General features: G+C 34.0%; 1 long non-coding RNA gene across 1 annotated transcript in view; it reads right to left on the bottom strand.

Annotated features, from left to right (window-relative positions):
* The window catches only part of LOC110256329 (uncharacterized), a 568,755-nt gene that overhangs the window by 279,258 nt on the left and 267,281 nt on the right, over positions 1 to 22,216 (bottom strand). The window lies entirely within an intron of this gene.

Here is a 22,216-nt window from a genome sequence, read left to right as displayed (position 1 = left end):
GGCTTTTATGCAGTTGAGCTGTTTAAGTTGCTTATATATTCTAGAGATTAAGCACTTGTCATTTGTGTAATGTGAAACTATTTTCTCCCATTCTGTAAGTTGTCTTTTTGTTTTCTTTTGGGTTTCCTCTGCTGTGCAAAAGCTTGTCAGTTTGATTAGGTCCCATGGGTTTATTTTTTCTCTTATTTCTGTTGCTTTGGGAGACTGATGCTTTGTAAGGTTGATGTCAGAGAATGTTTTGCATATGTTCTCTTCCAGGATTTGATGGTGTCTTGTCTTGTATTTAAGTCTTTCAGCCATTTTGAGTTTATTTTCATGCATGGTATAAGGGTGTGTTCTAATTTCATTGCTTTGCATGCAGCTGTCCAGGTTTCCCAGCAATGCTTGCTGAATACTTTCTTTTTCCCATTTTATGTTCTTGCCTCCTTTGTCAAAGATTAATTGAACATAGGTGTCTGGGTTTATTTCTGGGTTCTCTATTCTGTTTCATTGGTCTGTCTGTCTGTTTTGGGACCAGTACCACTGTACTGATGACTGTGGCTTTGTAATATTGCCTGATGTCTGGGAGAGTGATGCCTCCTGCTTTGTTTTTGTTCCTCAGAATTGCTTTGGTAATTCTGGATCTTTTGTGGTTCCATATAAACTTTTGGACTGTTTGTTCTAGTTTTGTGAAAAATGTCATGAGCAATTTGATAGGGATTGCTTTGAATCTGTAGATTGCTTTGGGTAGTATGGCCATTTTTACAATATTAATTTTTCCAATCCAGGAGCATCGAGTATCTTTCAATTTCTTGACATCTTCTTTAATTTCCTTGATTAATGTTTTATAGTTCTAGGCATATAAGTCCTTTACCTCCTTGGTCAGGTGTATTTCCAGATATTTGATTTTTTAGGGGTCAATTTTAAATGGTATTGTATTTTTGTATCCCTTTTCTAATATTTGATTGTTAGTATACAGAAATGCGACTGACTTCTGCATGTTGATCTTATATCTTGCTACTTTGCTGAATTTGTTGATCAGTTCAAGTAGTTTTGGGGTTGAGTCCTTAGGGTTTTCTATATATAGTATCATGTCATCTGCATACAGTGACAATTTTACCTCTTCTCTTCCTATTTGGATTCCTTTTATTTCTTTTGTTTGTCTGATTGCTGTGGCTAGGACTTCCAGTACTATGTTGAATAACAGTGGTGAGAGTGGGCATCCTTGTCTTGTTCCAGATTTTAGTGGGAAGGCTTTCAGCTTTTCTCAATGGAGTATTATATTTGCTGTGGGTTTGTCATAAATGGCTTTGATTATGTTAAGGAATGTTCCCTCTGTACCTCCTCTGGTAAGAGTTTTGATCATGAATGGATGTTGGACTTTGTCAAATGCTTTCTCTGTCTATTGAGATGATCATATGGTTTTTGACTTTTCTTTTGTTAATGTTGTGTATGACATTGATTAATTTGCATATGTTGAACCATTCTTGTGCACCTGGGATGAATCCTACCTGGTCGTGCTCTATGATCTTTATTATAAGTTGTTGGATTCAGATGACTAAAATTCTGTTGAGAATTTTTGTGTCTATATATAGTCTTCTTTTTATATGGAGTGATTGGTGTAGCTCTTTTGTACTAAAGTATAAAATTATGCAAGATATTCTTATAAAAAACTGGAAGAGGAGTTCCCATCATGGCACAGAGGTTAACGAGTCCAATTAAGAACCATGAGGTTGTGGGTTCCATCCTTGGCCTTGCTCAGTGGGTTAAGGATCCGGCATTGCCGTGAGCTGTGGTGTAGGTTGCAGATGTGGCTCTGATACCACTTGCTGTGGCTCTGGCGTAGGCCAGTGGCTACAGCTCCGATTCGACCCCTAGCCTGGGAATCTCCATTTGCTGAGGGAGCGGCCCAAGAAATGGCAAAAGACAAAAAAAAAAAAAAAAAAAAACTGGAAGAGCTATTAGGAATTTCAGTGTTACACTCATTAGAATTTATGACCTGTTTTTCAACTATAGAGATGTAGGAATAAATATGTAGATCACAGATAAAATTATGTTTAATACTGTTACATATATTTTATTTAGTAATTCATTTTCATTGTCTATGTATTCTAATAATGATTTAGTATAAAAATGATGCTTATTTAAACTCCCAAACAAATCTATAATTGTAAACTTAATTTCCTATAGCTATTAATTCTGTCAACTTAATTGTATCATTCTTATAACAAAATTTAAAAAGCAAGATTACTAGCTTCTAGAGTTCAGGAAAAAAGCAGCCGAAAAATATTTCTTGTATATGTAGGCACATATGAGAAACAAACTGAGGCAAAAAAATACTGCTACTGGAATAATAAATTATATTTTTATGATAGTGTCGGAAAAAATAAATTTAAAAGAATCTTTAAGTGCTGCCTGACCTTATACATAATGCATTTTTTTTTTGCTAAATATTCCTCAAAACCCAATAAATTGTACAATATTGAAATGGGTGTAGTTAAATAACAGAAAGAACAAATTTTAACATTCAAAAGTCCAAGCCTGCTGAAAACACAACTTAATATAAACATCTAACATTTCCTACATAGAAACAATTTATTTCCTGCAGAGAAAACCACATATAAACAAAAACCTCACTGAAGATTCAATCTGGTTTTAAGGAGCAGATGCTGATCAATAATTCAATATCTAAAATCAAATGATATGGGGTTAATGGAAGACATTTATTAATGGAATAATAACCTGTATCATTATGTTTCATATCTAAAAAACAAAAATTCTATAACGTAAAATTTCATACCTAGAATATGTTTTAGAAATTAGAGAGTAATTGTCAATGAACAAATAAATTTATAGATATCTATTATTCACTGCAGGGGATATTTTCATTAAGAGGAAACTCAGTCATCATTTCTAAATTCCAAGACCTCTTGGTGAGAAACTGTTTATCTAGTAAACTCTGCATGGTAATAGGTAAAATCAAAGGATTAAAGGAATAATCCAAATATTCTAATTTTATCTTAAGTATTATCCTTCTAGAAATAAGGCTATTAATATAAAACATTGATAATGATGGATGATATAGTTCCCACTGTTTCTTTTCACTTATTCTTGTCTAAATATGTTTCTTATAATTGGATAAAATTATTAAAAATCGTGACCCTTAACTTTCTCTAATGCAACAGTAAATTAAACTGCAGATAATACATCTAAAAGTATTTTCAGTCATCTACTGGGGTAAATCTATCTTCATATCACACAGATACATCCGTCTCAAAATGGCTTATAATGAATTCTTCATCTTTGACCTCAAACATTTTCCCCTCATATTCTGCACATAAATGAATCGTGCAACTATATTTATCAGTCTATTTAAAGTGTTTTAACTTTATATTCTGGTCTCTAGCACAGAGACAATAAAAGATATTTCATTAGATTTCTAATTTAGACTTCCAACATTTCAACTTCTTTGTTTCTTTCCAGGTAATTAAGTGTGATATTTAGTGTGACAATTACATTCTTTGGCCAATGAAAGACAAACGGAAATAAGTATAAGATTCAGACTGAAAAATTTGATTTCTCTTGTGTAACTTTCTGTGCACTATTTCTCTGTCATGACAATGTGGATGCTAATTTTAGAAGAGAGACTCCTGGAATATTAACTCACCTCATGGACAACAGCATCATGAAGACTTTGTACTGACAAATGAATGTTTATTCTCCTAAACTACTAGTATTTGGGAATATTTGTTAAGGCATTATAATCTAGACTACCTTATCAAATACTCTATTACCTGTATTAGAAGTTAATTATTAAATGTTTTGAATTAAAATTAATTTTGAAATCTTAATCTCTTCCCTCCTCCATCAAACAGGCTTTTGATAACTGTTGTATTAATTTTTCGGTTACCTTTTGGTATTTTTTTCTACATTTTCCACTCTTCATTTTCACTACTAGCATCTTCAAATCTTACTGCACATCTTGCATTCCTCCAGTTTATCCTCCATAATGTCAAAGAAATGATATATTAAAAACAGGAACCTAGGATTATTCCATGTCTGGTCTTCTTTTCCCAACAAAAATATTAGGGAGATTATAAAAGTTTTCCTGATATATGAACCATATATTTAATGAGATGCAATGAGTACCTATTTGCTAGGGTTCATGTTCTTCTAGAACCAAAAGAACCTATTGAAGTCTAAAATATAGTACATCTGAGAGATACAGCATGAACTGAAGTTGATGAGTAAGGAGTGAGAGTCAAAATATGTTGTCAATCTAAGATAATAAACAGGAAACACCTAACTAATGAACCAACGATCCAAAGAGATGAGAACATGGGTTCACTATGCAAAGAAAAAAAAAAGTTCTTGGTATTTTATTATGGACAAAATAATGCAATTTAACTTTATCATATAAAACCATGCTTATTGTTACATATCTGTTAACTATGACTCATAACAAATTTATACAAAAGTTGTATGTCTAACATTGAGAATATCTCTCCTGGAATATGAGTTTATTATTTTAATTTTTTTTTGCACCATAAGTAACATAATTTCTCAATTATTACAAAATTTAAAATTAAGCATACATCTAATTATTGAATTTTATCACTACATAAGATTTTTTCTCCAAAGATCCCATGTATTGCTTTTCCTTTGTTATTTATTTATCATTCTTCAAGTGAATTCACTAATACTTACATATTTGTGCACTGTGATTATAGATGTTAGAGACCATTTATCATTTAATTCTACCATGTCCAGAGCCATTGATTACTTCTTGAAGCAGGACAGTTTTAAGAAACATCTGCACACTTTCCAAAATAAATAAATCTTCTCAACGTATATGAGCGCTACATGAAGTTATATAAGTTGAACTCACGGATTTTTGCCTTCAAGCCTGATAAAATTACTACATTTTTACATAAGACTATATTTTTTCATTATGATTCTTTACTCTTCATCATATTTTAACACTAAATTTCTCATAATTCCATTAACAAACTGTAATGTTCGTATATGTATAAATGCAATGGAGTAATCTATGAATGAATGTGTATATTTCTGTATTAAGCTATTGCATTAAGTAAGAGCTCACTATGGTTTTATCCCTACCTTATTAATTGCCTCAAAACATATATGCAAATGTGGCTGCAAATATGTCAGGCTTAAAATTCACTTTAAAAATTAAGATCCATGAATTCATAAACTGCGTTTAATTAAAAATTGACTTTCATTTACAAATCTTAAAATGGCAAATCCAGAGGTGGCTAAATGGCAAGACCAAAAGGGCAGGATATCTTTACCCTTAGCAGAGTGTCTTACACATAATAACCACTCAATAGAAATACATTAAGTAACTTAAACATGAAAAAAAGGTATGGCTTATTAGTAACTACAGCAATTTATTTTATCTATGCTTGACTTTCTAAAGTTTATATATTTTTTATTAATAGAAACTATGATTTTTAAAAATGAGAATACCTAATATATTCAATAAAACCTTCTACAAATGTCTTGACTCACCACATTACTGGAAAGTATCTTATAGCTAACAAAATATCACCCAGTGAAATGCTTTAATGGTTATTTCACAGAGGAAAAAGTAATATATAATATTAGTATTTGTGTCATAAGGATAAACTACATGAAATATATCTAAAACTTGTTTAAATTTGATATGGGTCAAATAACCTCACATTTTGTTTCATCTCATGCTGAGTAAATAAATTAAAATTGTGCATTTAGCCAGTCTGGGAAGATTAAAAAAAAAAAAAAATTTAGTGTGATTACCTAAACAAAGGCTGTTTCAAACTAATTATGATGTGTAATTTTACATATGAATACTGTTAATGAAAACAACCTGCTTTTCTTTATCTGCCTGTGATCAAACAAGAGTTTCTTAATAAATGTTTCTCTATAAAACTGAATTTTTCAAAGCATATAGATATATCAGTTCATACCATTTAGACAACTAAGAAAAACTATAATGCATATGAAGCTTAGATTGTAATTGTTACTTCCAGTAGTGCTTATAATTTCTGTAAACTATAGCTATTTTTAATTTTTAGAAATCATTGTTTTTTATTATAAGTATATCCAGGACATCTGTGAGAATAATGGAGTATTTTTATTCCTATAGTGGAAGATCATCTATCTCTGTCAAAACTTGAACAGGACCTATCATTTTGGTGAGTCTTGCTGTCAGCACCATTGTGTTTGGTTCTGCATTTATGCAATCCAAATCTTCTATGTAAAGCCTTCTGTTCATTCTGTACCAAAAAAGTCTCTTGAGGTTTTATATCACATTGAAATATGCACATGAATGATCCCAAGGGTATACGATATTTAATCTTTACTATAGAATATATTTTGTGAATGGATTACTACTGGCCAGTTTATAAATCTCAGACAGAACAAGCTGATATATTCAGAAGAACAGTTATTATTTATCAATGCTATTTAGTCTCTTAAAAAGTTAGGAGTAATACTATTATAAGACATCTCTTTGTGATGGGATTTTTTTTTTTCTTTTGTCTTTTTTTTTGTTGTTGTTGTTTTTTTTTTTGCCTTTTCTGTGGCTGCTCCCCAGGCTAGGAGTCTAATCAGAGCTGTAGCTGCCAGCCTACACCAGAGCCACAGCAATGCAGGATCTGAGCCATGTCTGCAACTTACACCACAGCTCATGGCAACGCTGGATCCTTAACCTGCTGAGCGAGGCCAGGGATCGAACCCGCAACCTCATGGTTCCTAGTCGGATTCATTAACCACTGAGCCACGACGGGAACTCCTGTGATGGGATTGTTGGCCATAGTGGAAAATACATAATAAAACTGCTTTTTATTAGTCACATGTCCTGTATCAAGAAAATAAATTGTATACATTATTTTTAGAAGTAGATGAAAGACAAATATGCTTTTCTTTCTTTCTTCCTTGCTTCTTTTCTTCCTTTTTATTTTTCCAAAAAGGAAACAGTATTTTAGCTGAGGCTGCAGTGTCTAGCAATTCCTCCAGGTAAGTGGGTAGGCTTATTTAAAACTTTTTATAAAATAGAAACAAAATAAAAGCAATTAGGCTTAGGAGGAAAATAGCTTCTGAACTTGAGTTTGGCTCTTGCTTCTGTCTCTATGTGAATTGAATCATGGGACACTGAATCTGCTGACCCTCAGCACCCCCTGAAAGGAGCTGAGGGTAGAGGTCAGGAGTGAGACACTCTGTGCTCTGGGAAAACTGGCAGAACAACTCTTCAGACAGTTATATATTTTCAGGACAAGATTTTATGTGCAAATTCTTGCATTTCCTCATAAATAGAAAAGCGCCAAAGTCCTTCATGATGATGTCCGCTCCTTGTGACTAGCAGTATTCTTCATAAAACCAGCAGCTAAGGTCTGTAAAATGTGTCCTTGGTTGCATGTACCTCTCCTTTCATCAAAATCACATACATATAGATCTTTCCCCTGCCTCTTTGGAGAGGTATTTCAAAGCTATCTGAAATGCTGCCTCACAGGCTATAGTCCTTATTTTGTTCCAAATAAAAATTAACTCTCAACTATTGAGTTGTGCATATTTTTAAGTCAATAATTCCAAGTATTATTAGAGCTGCTTATCACTTAAAATGAGTAAAGAGTTAAACCTGACTTTTCCCAGATTCCTTATTCTTCTAAATAATATTTCTGTCTTAGAAGGTAAATTTGAGAGAAATGAACCTCCATGGCTTAAGTGAAAGCCATGGAGGTTTTTTGTTAGGGTTTCCTATACCTCACTGATTTGGAGTTCTAACAAATACAAATAGCTATTATTCTTAATGCAAGTGAGTGACTTTCATTTAAAGTAATTCTAATTACATTCTTAATGGAAATGTCTGGCCTTTGGTAATGTGGGTAGTTGTATTCTTCCCTTACATTCAATTTCAACTGATATAATTTACTTCATATAAACATATAATACCATAATTATGCTAAGATCATGCACTTTGTTACTTATTTGTTTTTTTAATTCTCTAGGAAAGATGATTTAAACAGTTATATAAAGATGCAATTCATTCTTTCTTTAAATTTCTTAAACATATATTTTTCATAAACTAGAAAACTAAATTATTATCATGTAGAACTTGGAGTTAACTATTTTGACAAAACTTGGCCAACTGCATTGCTAAAAATGTCTAGAACCTCTCTACATTTTAAGAGAATAATTTCAGCTACTACCAGAGAAACCTAAAATTAAACCAAAATATTGTAGCAGTAACAATGTACCAGAAAAAGGAGATTCCACATTAACTTCCATCAGAAGATAGTCTCATTGCTTAACAAATTAACATTATTTACAACAGATATTTAGGATGATACAAATATAAATCAACAAATACTTTCATCACCACCACACTTACCACAAACTAAAGGCTTTCTCTATGTATTTATTCATAATTTTCAAGACTTCGATATCCTACTCCACCACCTCAAAAACAAAATAGAGCTGCTGAGTAGCTGAAATAAGAACTGGGAGCAGCCAGGAAAACCGAGGCTATTCTAAGGGTAGATGCTTTGCCTCAAACATTTATTTTTCTATTGTATTCCATTAATAGTTGTCTTAAGCAGACAGCATGTCCAGGATCTTTTACTCTGTTATTCTCACAGCTAGAAGCCCTTGATGTAACTATAAACTTAATTTTGACTAGTTTGTTTTTTTCTTTTATTTCTCCCCACAGTCATATTCCTCTTACACAACTGAATTTTCAGTTTACTATAGAATATAAAATGAAATTCACATTATAACAGATGCATTTAATTTATTAATGATTTCATATATTAACATATTTTATTACCAATTCCACTTCAGTGTGAATTTGGTGGCTTTAGGATTTGAGGATGAAATTCATTTTTCCTCAGAACTTTGAAGTCTCTTTGAATATTGAGGTGGCCTATTGGTTAAGAATATGGTGTTGCCACTGTTGTGGTTTTTTGGACAAGCCTGGGAACTTCCTATGCTACAGGCTTGTCCAAAAAAAAAAAAAAAAAAAGGTACGGTTGATGATACAAACCTCATATAACCAGTGTAACCAGTGTATTTATTTTCCTCTGTAGAATGTGTGTGTGTGTGTGTGTGTGTGTGTGTGTGTGTGTGCGCGCATGTGTGTGTTTGTGTGTGTATTTGCCTGAGTCCATGTATTATTTTATTCACTCTACCTGTGATCTTGTAGGATTTATCTCAGCACTGGTGGTCTTAACTCCCAATGTGTTTTGTTTATATAGGTTTGGATGTTTTTCATTCTAAATGATATACTTTCTTTGGAATACCTTTTCAGTCTGAAGAATTTCAGTGTGCTTATTTCATCTGAGACAAAATTTGTCTTACTAAAAAAAGTGTTGATTTTCCTCTAAATGTCTTTGGACATGACTACTGGATGGGAAGTTTCAAATATGGCCTAAGCTTTCCTTTAATTTTTACAAACTTTGTCCAAACTTTTAATTTTCCTATATAAGTCTTTTTTTCTTTTGCAGTCAAATCTGAATTATGGCTCTATATTTACAATAATTAATACAAAATTAGTTGGATTACCAAAACTATTTTTGTTTCCATTGTGCATTAAAATTTCAAATCTGAAAATCAAAAATGTATTTTCAATATTGGCAGAATGCTATACCAGAAACTTTCAGTTTAGCTCACTGGAATTCTCTTTATTATTTATCACTCTGAACTAACTCCTCTGAGCCTTCCACTACCTCTTATAATCATTAATTTTTTTTTTTTTTTGCTGTACCCATATATATGATCCTCTTCTTTTAAAGGAGTGTTCTCTTACATACAGCTTGAGCTACTGTTTCTTTGTGTGTGTGTGTTTTTTTTTTTTTCCCACTATGTATATGTATAAAACTTGTGGCTTTCTGTCATTCAATAATTCTGAAAAATTTATGCTCAGTAACAGAACTTGGTTTTTCCCTCCATCTGCTATTTATTTGTAATTTTAATATTTTACTGTTATTTTACATACTTTTAATTTTTTATTGTTTTGGTCTTTTTAGTGCCAAACCCATGGCATATGGAAGTTCCCAGGCTAGGGGTTGAATCAGAGCTGTTGCTTACAGTCTACAGCCACAGCCATGCCAGGTCCAAGCCACATCTGTGACCTACATTACAGCTCACGGCAATACCAGATCCCTGATCCATTGAGTGAGGCCAGGGATCAAACCTGCGTCCTCATGGATACTAGTTGTGTTAGTGCTGAGCCATAGCAGAAACTCCATATTTTACTTATTTAATCTATCATCTCAATCTGTGTCCTCAGGTGTTAATTTTAGTTAGTATTTGGCTTTTTATTTATTTGTTGTTTTATTCAGGATATTTATATATTGTGTATTTTATAATTTACTAAAAAAGTTACAGAAAATTTCCAACTTCTTGACATAGACTTTCAGCAAAAATAAACTTTCTTTTCTAATATAAATCTGGTGATGAATTTTCTTTATTACTATTTTTTCTTAAGTTTTGTTTCATCTTCATTTTTTATTATAAATATTTAATTCTAGTTTGATCATATTTTCCTTTGAAATGTATGAAGACATCATTCCTTTATTTTTTGGCTTCCTTTATTTCACTTGATTAATCTTATCATGTCTCCTTTAAAGGCACTATTGCTTGTCTTCCCTTCTTTAATATTTGTAATTGTATCTCTTCCCTCCACTCTTAGCAATATTACTAAGGTTTCTAAAGGTATATATGTGTGCACTGTATTTATTTTGCAATATAAAATAAAATTCTTCCTAGTCCCTATTATTTCTCTCTTTCATTCCTATGAGTCTTTGTTTATTTTCACTTTATCCATAATACTGAGCTTTAGAGGTGTTTCATACTCAAAGCCTTGGATGTTTACCAGGTACCTCCTCCATCTTCTGGTGACTTGAACTCTGATTTTTGTTCTACTTTCTTAGTGGATACACTATAAACTTTATTCAGTATCTAGAGTGAGAAGATATTCCAATGAGGAAAAAATATTGTTAATTTAATTTTACTTTTCTAGTCTTCTCCTTCCCCAGATTTTTGCCCAGAAATTCTGCAATGCCTTGGCAGGTTTCAATTTATTCTTTCGGTACATATTTTTAACATCTAAAATGTCATCATGGAGCATATGTTATAGGGTAATTTCTCTATTAAGAATAAAATGTAATGCTGTTATAAATAAGTTAGAGAAATATATGAACAATTCTTGAAATGATAGAAGCCAGGGGCACAAATTAAACCTGAGGTATCGAGGCAAGTCACACGTACACATATGCATATGCACAGAGAAAAAGGGAGAGAATGAGATTGAGAGTGATCGGAAGGAAATGTGCCAATATGTTAATGGTTGCCATGGTTGAATCTTAGTTGCAGGTACATGAATACCTATCATATTGTTTTTTACTTTTCTATGTTTTAATTCTTTCAAAATTTACCAAAAAAAAAATAGAGAAAATAAAATAGCCCTAGCTATAGAAAATCTAATTTATATGTTGTTTTTTTCCATGAAGAAGTTTTTACATTGTAATAAAATTATTCTATTCCCTTGCTCTAATCTTTTAACATTTCTTTATATTCCTCTTTTGTTACTTATTACATTTTACCTTGTGTTATTATGGTTTGTAAATAATCTCAATTCCTTAGAGGTGTAGGGAAAAAAATCCAAGTTACTTACAATGGAAAAACCAATTTTGCATTCCCCTATAGGGCTCAGAGCAGTACTTCACACATGCGAGCATTCAGGGCATATTTCCTTGCTTAAATATAACTGACACTTTCAGTGTGAAGTGTGGTAGACATAGAGATGTGCCACTGAGATCCAGTTTCAAAGAGGAAAATGATACCCACATGGAGGGAATGTGGTCAGAAGTGAGCCACCTGCTTTGAGCTCCTTTAAGTCTGCCCAGCAGTAGAGATGTAGTCATACCCTTCCTGCATTTGCTTATACCTTGTGTCTGAGACACCTGGCGACAGGCACTCCTTGCTTCAAAGTTTCTTACTTAGTTGGCCGAGGCTTTCCTGGACCTAAAATCAAGATTTACTTTTTACTTTGCCCAAGCCTTTCTTCACACAAGCGGTGATTTTTAATAAATATCTTATACTCTGTTATGGGCTTAAATGTCTCCTGGCAAAATTCATATTTTGATGTCCTCAAACCCCATACCTCAAAGGTGACTGTATTTGGAGACAGGGTCTTTAAAGAAGTAATTAAGAATAATTAGGTCATTTAAGTTGGGCCCTAATCCAATAGGACTGGTGTCCTTATAAAAATAAAAAAAATAGAACATGACATGCATAGAGGGAAGGTCATATGAGAACGCAAGAAGAAGACAGCCATCCAAAGGTTGAAAATAGAAATTTTCAGAAGAAACTGATCCTGCTAATTCCTTTGATTTTGGACTTAATAGCCTTTAAAAGTGTGAGGAAATATATTTCTATTGTTTAAACCTCCCAGTCTATATTACTTTCTTAAGGCATCCCTAGCAAATTAAGACACATCCCCAACTCTGTTTCAGAATCTTCTTTTAAAAAAATTCAACCTGTGACATTTAGAACCAAAAGTGGTCCAAAAATGTAGTCAAGAGATGGAGTTTCAGATCTAGATTCCTTTCTCTGATTGCTTGGTTAGCAATAAAAATTCTATCACTGGTTATAGCAAACCTCTGGAAGTCCAGTTGCTAAAAATTTCATCATTAGATGATTTAGGATTGTGTGTAGATGAAAGGGAAAGAAAAGCGGGTATGTAATTTATTAGAGATGTAAGAAACAAAGAATAGCTATAAAGCTAATGGTCTCAGTATCTATTGTTAAGTGTTTTTGGTAGACGACAGAAAAATAATGAAGAGCTAAGGGTTGATAAGAGTGAAATGAAACTCAGATGTGAAAGTCAGATGGACTTTTTGGATACATATAAAGAAACTCTCAAAAAATTGTGCCCATCCAGGGACAGGTAATGATACAAGGATCTGGTCTTGATTTTGAATATCTGGGATTACAACACATGGAATGGCGGCAACTGGGTGAGCACGCCTAAATATTTTAAATCTCTTATAAACAGCTCCTTTGCCCCTTTTTTGTTTGTCTATTGTTTTTTTCTTTAGACTTTAATCATAAAGATGAGATCATTAGGCAATATTTAACATAGATAGCTCTTGATTTCTGCTTTTCTAAATATATACAACATCTTATCTAACCTGTTGATTCCTTTCCTGGATTAGAGGGAATAAGGATGAAAAATTAAGTAGTTATAGAATGATGACTCTCTACCTCTAGATTTCCCTTAGTAAATTTTTAGGTGGATCCTGCAGGCACGGGCAGATCATAGGAGGAAGACAGCATCCCAGGAAAGACAGAGAGAAGTAAGCAGCCCTGCAAGCAATGGAAAAATGATGAAGAAACTGACCTCCTCTCTTAATAATTAACTAAGATTGTTTCCCATTTTCCCTTTAAAAATTATCTGGCTGAGTAGAATAGTTGCATTTGGTCTCTGAATATAGGTTCACCTTCTCCATAGAGTGCCAGCATTTCTGAATAAATCATCTTTCTTCTCTGCGAAGCTTGCCCCTTGATTTACTGGCTGTTGAGTGGAGAATGGTTGAACCTTCCATTGTTTACCGTCTGACATAAAATTCTGAGGCAAAGTAGCTTATCTCCCTATTAAGAATTAGCATTGTGACTGTTATAGATGACAGTACAGAAGCCTCTACCACCTTAAGAAGCAATTCAACAGATAGCCATCTTGAAATTTTCTATTACCTTCCTTTAAGGTCACTAGGACTATAACTAGGAGTTAATTATAGTTTATCTCAGCTGAGGACAAGCTAGAACTCATTATAGAATAAGGGGACTATAGACCTCAAAAGAGTTGCAAGATCTAACCTGCATGCGCTGATAGGATCTGGGGAATTATTCATCTGACAATTTATGAGGGCACTTGATCAGAAATACTAAAATTTAAAAACTAAAAGTAGGGAACATTTTCAAACAGAGCAATTAAAATATCGAGATTACTACAGAAAGTTGTGATGGGAAAATAATAGTTTCAGGAAATTAGGCATATTGGAATGGATAAACTCTCTACAAATAGAAGACTCATCAGCCATTTACTTTCAATAAGAAAGTGAAAGGACACACCCTTTTCCAAGGTCGTAAGGAAAATTTTGCCAAGAGTGACATACCAGCTGGATATCACTGTTTTTGTTTTTTGTTTATTGTTTTATTTTGTTTTGTTTTGTTTTGTTTTTCATTGTAAACCAGAACTGTTGATAGGAGAAACTGATAGAAAACTTGGGTCACTGAAGATAATATGATCCTGAAACTGTTGAAACAGGCAGTGATATTTATACTGGAAGTGATGAGTCACAATTATCATATCGGAAGTTAAACAAGAATGACAGCAATGGGGTCAGAAATGGTGACTATGCATGATCCAAACATAACCTCTATTTATCAAAGTGATTTAGATTCTGTCATTGCTGAATGTCCAATCTTTCAACAGTAGAGACCAATCTGTTTCATAATATGGGACCACTTCTCCAGGACACACACTGTCCACTTGATGGCAAATTTACTGTAGTGGGGAAATTTCAGTCTGTTAGAGCCAATAGTTTATTTTCAGAGGGATACAAACTTATGATTATGGATTTTCTATTCTTCCCATATATGTTCAGCAAGCATCTGACAGTACTTGATTTCCCCCAAAATTGTGACTGGAAAGGGCAAATACTAAAGAGCAAAGGAGTTGCAGTAGTGAACCCGGTTACTATAGAATCTACTAGTCATGTCATATAAGATACTGCCTAGAAATTTCTTGCATGATAGAACATTATATCAACCTAATAGGGACACAGCTGAAGTAAGATAGGAAATAAATCTGATGTGGGAAAATAATGAAGGGTACCACATGCAGGTGTTTTCAGAATTGCCTCACATTTAATGCTCCTTCTCTATTTATTCCTTTCCCCCACTTCCTTTATCAGGTGTTGATCACTCATGTCTTGTAGCTGAAACTCTGAATCATTGACTACTTCAGTGACCAAGATGATCAAATACAGTGTACCAGTGCAGGAAGGAAATGTCTTTCAACTAAAAATCTTTGTCACTCACATAACATATATATATATATATATGGCAGTGAGATTCATATATATGTGTGTGGGAGTTCCCGTCATGGCGCAGTGGTTAACGAATCCGACTAGGAACCATGAGGTTGCGGGTTCGGTCCCTGCCCTTGCTCAGTGGGTTGACGATCCGGCGTTGCCGTGAGCTGTGGTGTAGGTCGCAGACGCGGCTCGGATCCTGCATTGCTGTGGCTCTGGCGTAGGCCGGTGGCTACAGCTCCGATTCAACCCCTAGCCTGGGAACCTCCATATGCCGCGGGAGTGGCCCAAGAAATAGCAACAACAACAACAACAAAAAACGACAAAAAAAAAAAAAAGTATATGTGTGTGTGTCTATATATATACAAAGTATTATTGTATATGATGTTCTGACACCTCCTATATGCATGTCATTAGGCATTAGGTTAATAATGGAGCCACTAGGAATTTTAGGAATCACAAGGTATGTCTAGAATTTTGAACTTGTTAACTTAATCTGTATGTTTCTGTGATTTTAGTAAGATAATATTTCTGGGTATTGGTTCCCTTATATAAAAAAAATGAGACTATCTAGTTTATGTAATTAGAATTGAGGATTAAAATAGTAATGTTGAATGATGTCTATCCTATAACAAATACTCAATAAATTATAGCAATTATCATTGCATATTTCCTTTTTTTGTGTCAGTGTGTGTTTTTAGGGCTGCACCCACACATATGGAGGTTCCCAGGCTAGGGGTCTAATCGAAGCTGTTGCCACCGGCCTATGTCACAGCCATAGCAATGACAGATCTGAGCCACATCTGTGACCTACACCACAGCTCAAAGCAATGCTGGATCCTTAACCCACTGAGCAAGGCCACCAAAATATTTAGGAAAAAAAAATATTATTTTTACTATCTTTTTAGTATTCTTCAAGCTTTTTTGGAGCATGAAGATCTTGATTTAATAGGAAATATGTGGAATTGCCATCATGGTGCAGCGGAAACAAATCCAACTAGGAACCATGAGGTTGAGGGTTTGATCCTCGGCCCCGCCCAGTGGGTTAAGGATCCGGTGTTGCCATGAGCTGTGGTATAGGCCAAAGATGTGGTTTGGATCCCAAGTTGCTGTGGTTTTGATGTAGGCCAGCGGCTACAGCTCCCGCTAGCCTGGGAACCTCCATATGCCGCGGGTGCAGCCCCAATAAGACAACGAGACAAAAATAAAGTATTCTCTAGCTATGACATCTGATAAAGAAATAAAAATCTCTTTGAGGATGTGGAAAAGCAAAATAGAAAATATTTAATGTGATAGATATTTTAAAGTCTCTTTTATGTGGCAAATTCTAGAGCAGCACTGACTTTATCTGCCCAGTTTTATCACCATAGTATTTCTTAACATATTGATAACATGACATAACATGAACATATTGGCAGTTAAACTTTTAAGTTTCTAAGTCATCTGTGGGTAAAAGTGATCACAAATAATAGACATAATACAGTCTGAGGAAATATACGTATAGAGTTGCAAATGACCAAATCAAAAGGAATTTTTGTATCTACTCAATACTAAGATGTGAGATTGCTTCTAAGACTTTGTCAGTTCATCCACACATACATATAAACATACACACACACTTGCCCTCACAAATAAAAATACTCTTAGTCTCATTTTTAACACACTTGATATATTTATGTTGGAAATAAATTTCTATGTCTAATTTATTTACTGAATAAAATATGCTATTTATTGCAGGATATGTGAAAATTAACACAGATGTTTGAGCTAAAAATCCTTAGTATTCTAGAATTTTGTGAAAGGAATAGACAAAAGTGGCATTTCAGCCTCACAGAATTTTTTTAAAATATTACACTTTTTACACTTATGGTATTTTGTTGGCTTTATTTTCTTCCATATATAAATTTTACTACTAGTTAATTTAAAAGTTACTACAAAAAGCACTATTGAGCATCATATAAAATACACTTTTTAGGGCTATACCATTTGATCATTTACATTGCTTTACAGGGAAATGAAGTAAATATTTGAATCACGCCTCAAATAAACTTAAAGAACATCTTGTCCTTTTTAACAATTCATTTGCAGGAACAAAATGGAAATGGCAATGCCAATCTAAAATGAAGTGTTTTAATAAAAATCATATACACAAATATAGCTAATAGTTAAATGTGAAACGACCATCTTCTACATACCTAGAAGCAAAACAGTTGTTTGCTTTCTTCTTCCATTGCTAATGTGGCAGAACATCAATTAGATTTATTAGGAATTGATTTTTAGAAGTAGCTTAGAGCCATATTAAAAGTCATAGATGGCTAGGACCAGTAATGTCTACACAAACTGTCTACTGAAAAATGTAGCTACCTAAATATGGTATTTTCAGATTTTAGATAAGGTACAGGCAAGTGATTTCCTCTTGCACTACTTTAATGCTTATCAGTGAATTTAATTTAGTAAATTGCTTCAATTTTCAAGATTAATGAATTTCAAAACTTATCTCTCCCATCTTACTGCATTATATTTCTCCAAAATAACAGATCCTACTCTTGAAGGGTGTTTTTTTGTTTTTTTTTAACATCTGACAATGTAAATTCTGGTGAAGTAGCAGATATAGACAAACTATATTAATATCTTAAAGGGGCATTTGGGAAAATATGCATTTTTGCATCATCAATTTAAAGAGCAAAAGTAGTGCATGCATGGATTCATTCATATGTGTGTATAAATAAATTCCTATATAGTGTATGTATAAATATATGTATGTATGCATGAAGATATAAAAATTAATATTACTAATTACTATTTTACTGTTTACCAATCTATATACATATATATAAGTAGCACTGACACTTTTGCTTTCTTCTTATTATTATTTTCCTACACCCCAACCTTACCTTCTTCAGGGTTCAATAAATTGGTGAGGTGCTTAGTTCAAATATAAAATAAAGCTACTTTTTATTCATTGTCTATAATGTGCCAAGTTGATTAACCTTTGATATCACATCAGGATTACTGGACCAATTTGTGTTTTTGAGTATCTTTTTTTTCTGCAATTCTATAGTTCTGTTTTTAAAGAATGATATTTCATAAATATATCCTTTTGTAGAGCCTTTCCAAAGAACACAAAGGAAATTTATTTTATTACTCAAATGAATTTATCACATCTGTAGTTTTATACTGATCATAACAATCCAATTTCACAGGATTTCCATCCCAAAACCAAAGCACATGCCCCCACCCCCCAAACTGTTTCCTCCAGAGACCTTAAGTTTTTCAATGTCTGTGAGTCAGCATCTGTTCTACAAAGTTCAATCTGTCCATTTTTCAGATTTCACATGTCAGTGAAAGCATTTGATGTTGGTGTCTCATTGTATGACTGACTTCATTTAGCATGATAGTTTCTAGCTCTATCCATGTTGCTAAAAATGCCAGTATTTCGTTCTTTTTAATGGCTGAGTAATATTCCATATTCCATTGTGCATATGTACCACATCTTCTGGATCCACTCCTCTGTCAATGGACATTTAGGTTGTTTCCATGTCTTGGCTATTGAAAATAGTTCTGCAATGTACATCGGAGAACATGCGTCTTTGCGAATCATGGTTTTCTCTGGATAGATGCCCAGGAGTGGGATTGCTGGATCAAATGGTAGTTCTATGTTTAGTTTTCTGAGGAATCTCCATACTGCTTTCCACAGTGGTTGCACCAATTTACAATCCCACCAACAGTGTACTAGGGTTCCTTTTTCTCCACACCCTCTCCAGCACTTACTGTTTGTAGACTTTTGGATAATGGCCATTCTGGCTGGTGTAAGGTGGTACCTCAGAGTGGTTTTGATTTGCATTTCTCTAATAATGAGTGACGCTGAACATCTTTTCATGTGTTTTTTGGCCATCTCTATGTCTTCTTTTGAGAACTGTTTAGATCTTCTGCCCATTTTTTGATGGGGTTGTTTGTTTTTTTGGTATGGAGCTGCAGAAGGTTTTTATAAATTTTGGAGATGAATCCCTTGTCAGTTGATTCATTTGCAAATATTTTCTCCCATTCTGTGGGTTGTCCTTTCGTTTTGTTTAGGGTTTCCTTAAAAGTGGAGAAACTTTCAAGTTTGATTAGGTCTCATTTGTTTATTTTGGTTTTTATTGTCATTACTCTAAGAGGTGGATCTGAGAAGATGTTGATGTCATTTATGTCAGAGAGTGTCTGGCCTATGTTTTCCTCTAAGAGTTTTATAGTATCTGGTCTTATATCTAGGTCTTTAATCCATTTGGATTTTATTTTTTTGTATGGTGTCAGGGAGTGTTCTAGTTTCATTCTTTTCCATGTGGCTGTCCAGTTTTTCCAGCACCACTTATTGAACAAGCTGTCCTTTCCCCATGTATATCCTTGCCTCCTTTGTCATAGATTAGTTGGCTGTAGGTGTGTGGGTTTAATTCCGGGCTTTCTATCCTGTTCCACTGATCTATATTTCTGTCTTTGTGCCAGTACCATAAGGTTTTGATGATTATTGCTTTGTAGTATATCCAAAGTCCGGGAGGCTGATGCCTCCAGCTCCATTTTCTTTTTCAGGATGGCTTTGGCTATTCTGGGTCTTTTGTGCTTCCAAACAAAGTTTAAAATATTTTGTTCTAGTTCCATGAAAAATGTCCTTGGTAATTTGATAGGGATTGCACTGAATCTGTAGACTGACTTAGGTAGCACAGTCATTTTGATAATATTAACTCTTCCAATCAAAGAGCATGGTATATCTTTCCATCTATTTGCGTCATCTTTGATTTCTTTCATCAGTGTCTTATAGTTTTCAGAGTACAGGTCTTTTGTCTCTTTAGGTAGGTTTACTCCAAGGTATTTTATTCTTTCGGATGTGATGGCAAATGGTATTGCTTCCGTAATTTCTCTTTCTGATCTTTCATTGTTAGTGTATAGAAATGCAGTTGATTTCTGTGTATTAATTTTGTATCCTGCGACTTTGCCAAATTCGTGGATGAGCTCTAACAGTTTTCTGGTAGAGTCTTTAGGATTCTCTAGGTATAGTTTCATGTCATCTGCAAATAGTGATAGTTTTACTTTTTCCTTTCCAATTTGGATTCATTTTATTTCTCTTACTTCTCTGATTGCTGTGGCTAGGACTTCCAAAACTATGTTGAGGAGTAGTGGCGGGAGCAGACATCCTTGTCTTGTTTCTGATCTCAGTGGGAATTCTTTCAGCTTTTCACCATTGAGAATGATGTTCCCTGTGGCTTTGTTGTATATGGCCTTTATTATGTTGAGATAGGTTCCCTCTATGCCCACTTTCTGAAGGGTTTTTATCCGAAAGGGGTGTTGGATTTTATAAAAGGCTTTTTCTGCATGTATTAAGAGGATCATATGGTTTTTATTCTTCAGTTTGTTAATGTGGTGTATCACACTGACGGATTTGTGGATATTGAAGAACTCTTGCATCCCTGGGATAAATCCCATTTGATCATGATGTACAATCCTTTTAATGCATTGTTGGATGTGGTTAGCTAGTATTTTATTGAGGATTTTTGCATTGATATTCATCAGTGAAATTGGCCTGTAGTTTTCCTTTTTTGTGTTATCTTTGTCTGGTTTTGGTACCAGGGTGATGGTGGCCTCATAGAATGAGTTTGGGATTATGCTTTCCTCTGCATTTTTTTGAAATGCACCTTCTGAGGTGAGGTGTTAGCTAATCTCTAAATGTTTGATAGAATTCGCCTGTGAAGACATCTGGTCCTGGACTTTTGTTTGTTGGCAGTTGTTTAATCACAGTTTCAATTTCTGTTCTTGTGATTGGTCCATTCATCTTTTCTATTTCATCTTGGTTTAGACTTGGAAGATTGTACTTTTCTAAGACTGTCCATTTCTTCTAGGTTTTCCATTTTATTGGCATACAGTTGCATATAGTAGTCTCTTACAATCCTTCGTATTTTTGTGATGTCCCTTGTTACTTCTCCTTTTTCATTTCTAATTTTATTGATTTGAGTCCACTCTTTCTTGATAAGTCTGGCTAAGGATTTGTTAATTTTGTTGATCTTTTCAAGGAACCAGCTTTTTGTTTCATTGATCTTTTCTATGGTTTTCTTGGTTTCTATTTCTGCTCTGATCTTTATGATTTCTTTGTTTCTACTAACTTTAGGTCTTGTCTGTTCTTCTATCTTGAGCTGCATTAGATGTAGTTAACTTGTGTATTTGAGCTTTTTCTTGTTTCCTGAGGTGGGCTTGTATTGCTATAAACTTTCCTCTTAGAACAGCTTTTGCTGCATCCCATGGGTTTTGGAGTTTCATATCTTTGTTGCCATTTGCTTCAAGGTATTTTTTAATTTCCTCTTTGATTTCTTCAGTGATCCATTGGTTGTTAATAGCATGTTGTTTAGTCTCCACGTGTTTGTGTTTTTTGCAGTTTTTTCTTGTTGTTGATTTCCAGTCATATAGCATTGTGGTTGGAAAAGATGCTTGATATGATTTCAATTTTCTTAAAGTTACAAAGGTTGAATTTGTAGCCCAGGATGTGATCAATCTTAGAGAATGTTCCATATGCACTTGAGAAGAATGTGTATTCCGTTGCTTTTGGATGGAAGAGATATTTATAAACGTATAAATATCTCTTAAGTCCATCTGGTTTAATGCTTTATTCAGTGCCTGTGCTTCCTTATTTATTTTCTGCCGGGATGAACTGTCCATTGCTGTAAGTGGGGTGTTAAGGTCCTCCACTATGATTGTGTTATTGTTGATTTGTCCTTTTAAGGTTGTTAGCAGTTGCCTTGTATATTGTGGTGAACCTATGTTGGGTGCGTAGATATTTAAAATTGTTATATCTTCTTCTTGGATTGATCCTTTGATCATTATGTAATGTCCTTCTTTGTCCCTTAAAATATTCTCCTTTTTTTTTTTTTTTTTTTTTTGCCATTTCTTGGGCCACTCCCGCAGCATATGGAGGTTCCCAGGTTAGGGGTCGAATCGGAGCTGTAGCCACCGGCTTATGCCAAAGCCACAGCAATGCGGGATCCAAGCTGCATTTGCAACCTACACCACATCTCATGGCAACACCGGAACCCTAACCCACTAAGCAAGGCCAGGGGTCGAACCTTCAGCCTCATGATTCTTAGTCGGATTCATTAACCACTGAGCCACTACGGGAA

This window comes from Sus scrofa, chromosome 13, assembly GCF_054392235.1.
Source record: "Sus scrofa isolate SSC_HxYL_T2T_F1_AM1 chromosome 13, Sscrofa_HxYL_maternal_Yorkshire_Landrace_v2.0, whole genome shotgun sequence".
Lineage (NCBI taxonomy): Eukaryota > Metazoa > Chordata > Mammalia > Artiodactyla > Suidae > Sus > Sus scrofa.
The sequence above is the reverse complement of the archived record's forward strand: the minus strand, read 5'-3'. Positions and strand labels throughout refer to the sequence as shown.